General features: G+C 55.3%; 1 protein-coding gene across 1 annotated transcript in view; it reads left to right on the top strand.

Annotated features, from left to right (window-relative positions):
- The first annotated feature begins 661 nt into the window (after nucleotides 1-661).
- The window catches only part of LOC137571769 (uncharacterized), a 12,879-nt gene continuing 10,114 nt past the window's right edge, over nucleotides 662-3,426 (top strand). The window contains exon 1 of the mRNA XM_068281374.1: nucleotides 662-680. The gene's annotated coding sequence lies outside the window, so the exon portion shown is untranslated. The remainder of the gene's footprint in view (nucleotides 681-3,426) is intronic.

The raw sequence follows: 3,426 nt of genomic DNA, 5'->3' as shown, positions 1-3,426 counted from the left end.
GTGGGAGGTGCACTGTGACTTACAGAGGGCAGCCGCGTTTTTGCAGGTATTGCTATGAATATGGGCACATCAGAGATGAGTGCCCAAACAAGTCTCTCTGTCGCATATGTAAGCAGCGTGGCCATGTTGCGTCTGAATGCTCCGCTCCCCGCTGCTGTGACCTTTGCGGGTCGGTGGAGCATTTGGCCAGGAGCTGCAGCAAGAATCGGGGGAAGAATCTTTTCTCCTACGCCAGTGTGGTCAGTGAGGGGAGGCAGAGTGGGATGTTTGCTGGCTGGGGAGATAACCGTGTGAGGGGTACTGAGCTGCGGGCAGAAGAGCCCAGTGACATCTTCTCGGCGTCAGCCCCCTCTGAAAGTGATATTGCTGCCGCCGTGCAGAGTGTTATTGTGGATAATACTGTTGCATCTGATACTGTTGCTGGATGTGACAATGTAGCGAGTGCTGCGGTTGCTGAGAGTGGGGATGGCTGTCCTGACACGGTGAGTGACAGTTTGGCTGCAGAGGTCCTGGGGGTGGTGGAGGCTATGGAAGCGCAGGATGCAGAGGAGAATGAATTGCCCGATGCACAGAGCCTGGATGTGGAGGGGAGTGTGGGTGATGCCACCGCTGTGGCTGCTGCAGAGGCTGTGACGGGTGTGCAGAGTGAGGAGGAACGTTCTGCAGGCACGAGGGAGGAGGTGAGACGTGCTGCAGGCGTGGTGACTGTCCCTGATGTGAGTGCTGATGCTGTGGGGAAGGCTGTGGCTGGTGTGCAGAGTGAGGAGGAACGTTCTGCAGAGAAGCTGAGACGTGCTGCAGGTGGAGTTACTGGGTCTGATGAGAGTGCGGAGGAGAGACGCGCTGCTGCTGGGAAGGTTGCTGAAGGGAAGGCAGCGGCAGATGCACCTCCAGTGACTGTTGCTACGGAGGTTCCGAGTACTGAGGCTGCTGGAGAGGAGGGGGTGAAAGCTGGTGGTATGTCGGTGGTGCAGAAGGAAGCCGTTATGTCTGTTGGAGAGAATGGCGGGAAACCGCAGCGGGAGTCCGCCGTGGGGGGAGGGGGCGTGTGGCCTCCGGTTCGGGGGGCGTGGCCTCCGGTTCGGGGGCGTGGCCTCGGTCTTGAATTCTGACAGTACGGCTGCTGCGAGTTTCCGAGTGACGAGGAGGAGTGGGATCCCGCAGGGCACAGGCAGAGGAGTGGAGACGAGGAGTAGGAGTAGTGCAGCTAGCAGGGCAGAGGAGGAGAAGCTTAGTGGGAAAGTGCAGAGTGGGGTGGCTGGGAGCAGTGGTCCCACGGGTGGGGAAGGAGTCACCAGGAAGACAGACAAGGAAGAGACAGTTGGGAGCAGTGGTGCTAGGAGAGGAGGAGGAGCCAAGGGAAAGATAGACAAGGGATAGGTGGTTGAGAGCAGTGGTCCCGCGGGAGGGGGAGGAGTCAAGGGAAAGGTAGGCAAGAAGGAGGAAGCTGGGAGCAGTGGTTCCACAGGAGTGGGTGGAGCAAAGGGTCAGGGAAGGAGGGAGGAGGTGGTGGAGAGCAGTGGTGGGAGTGACAGTGCTGGGAGCCCAGGTACAGCAGGGATTCCGTCTGACTCAGAGTCACCGGAGGAAGTGGATGAGTCAGAGATGGAGGAGGAGGTAGAGGATGGAATAAAGAATTGGGGTGAGGAAGTGGAGAAAGTGGAGCAGATGGAGATGACTGGTGTGGAGAAAGAGGAGGATTGGGAGATGGTGACCCCAGGACAGCGTGGCCGTGTCAGGAAGGAGGATGGGAAAAGTGTGCAGGTGAAAAAGAGGAAGTTGGGTGAGGGGAGTGCGCCTGCAGTGCCAATATCCCCAAACCCATACCAGTGTCTGGAAGAGGTACCAGAGTCTCAGGAGAGTCAGGGTGGTCCTCAGAGGAGGATGGCACCAAAGGTGGAAATGAAGAAGTGTGCTGATTGCGGCTTGTTTGGGCATGAAGTGAAGGGTTGTCTGGTGAGAGCTGCAATGAGAGCTGAGCAGGGCCGGATTACCGACCAGGCAACAAAAGCAGTCGCTTGGGGCCCCATTCAGAGTCAAAGGGGCCCCATCAGCACATAAACCAGCCCTCACCATCCTGTCAGCGATGGCTGGATGGTATAATGGTTAAAGGGACTCTGAGCAGTGCAGTAACTATGGAAAGATGCATATCATTTTAAAGCTCTATTTCTCCCCTTTCCAATGATATATAAATGGCCGCCCTATGCCTTTTAGTTTTCGCTATTTTCGCGATCGAAAACGTGGCCACAGGATGACTTTTCTCCAAAGTCGGCAGCTCGATTCAGCACAATGCAATGAAATATAAGGAACCCAGGGGGATATAATTCCAAACATCATGCTGGTAGGTGTGAGGATGTAATTAATTAGTTGTGGGTATGCTTGAAGGCATACCCACAGGCGCTGCTCGGAGTCCCTTTAAGGGCTCTGCTTCTGACACAGGAGACCAGGGTTCGAATCTCGGCTCTGCCTGTTCAGTAAGCCAGCACCTATTCAGTAGGAGACCTTATGCAAGTCTCTCTAACACTGCTACGGCCTATAGGGCGCGGCCTAGTGGCTGCAGCTCTGGCGCTTTGAGTCCACCAGGAGAAAATTGCGATGTAAATGTTATTTGTCTTGTCTTACCAAATGATGCCGTGCGCTGCTGATTGTCTTCAGAGCCAGGCTCTCCTCCTAGGTCCCCCGCCTGCTACTGTGCGCTCTGCCGCTGCCCACTCCGCCCTCCCTTCCCACAGAGAACCACAGCTGCAGTAAGAATGATAGCAGCAGATGGCAAACGCTCACTTACCTATCCATGATCCAAGTGATAGAGATCCCGTCATCTGAAACCCATCTGTCTCTTCTACAGTGCAGCCGCTCGCTCTGAACTTCCTGATTCTCAGATCAGACAGGAAGTAGGAAGTAGTAATAGTAGTAGTAACAGAGCGGCAGCACTCTAGAGGAGACAGATGGGCTCCGGATGATGGGACCTCTATTGCTTGGATCGCAAGAGGTGAATGTGAGTCATCTGGTGCTGTCATTCTCCCCCGCTGCAGCTGCCTTCTCTGCTAGACTATCGTATTCACTGGGATGGAGGCTGCATGGTGGCTGTCTAGTTTGGGAGGAAATCGGTTGTTCGGTGGTGGGGGTGGTTATGTAATTCTGTCTGGGAACCGGCTTCCGGTTTTGTGGTGTCCAGAGCTTTCTGCTATTGCCAGGCTGGAGATGCAGGGGGAAAGTGCTGCTGCTGTGATATCTGGCGCCCTCTTCACAGGGGTGCCCCAGCCCCTGAGTGCAAATGTCCCAGCCATTCATCTCTGCATGTTGCTGTGCAGCTGCATCTTCTGATTCTATTACGACATGATGGGGGGGCCCAAATCAGTTACTTTGCTTAGGGCCCCATTTAGCCTTAATCCGGCCTTGGAGCTGAGGTAGCTACTGATGAAATGA

Source organism: Hyperolius riggenbachi, chromosome 4, assembly GCF_040937935.1.
Source record: "Hyperolius riggenbachi isolate aHypRig1 chromosome 4, aHypRig1.pri, whole genome shotgun sequence".
In the NCBI taxonomy this organism is placed as follows: Eukaryota; Metazoa; Chordata; class Amphibia; order Anura; family Hyperoliidae; genus Hyperolius; species Hyperolius riggenbachi.
This window is presented reverse-complemented; position numbering and strand designations above follow the sequence as displayed.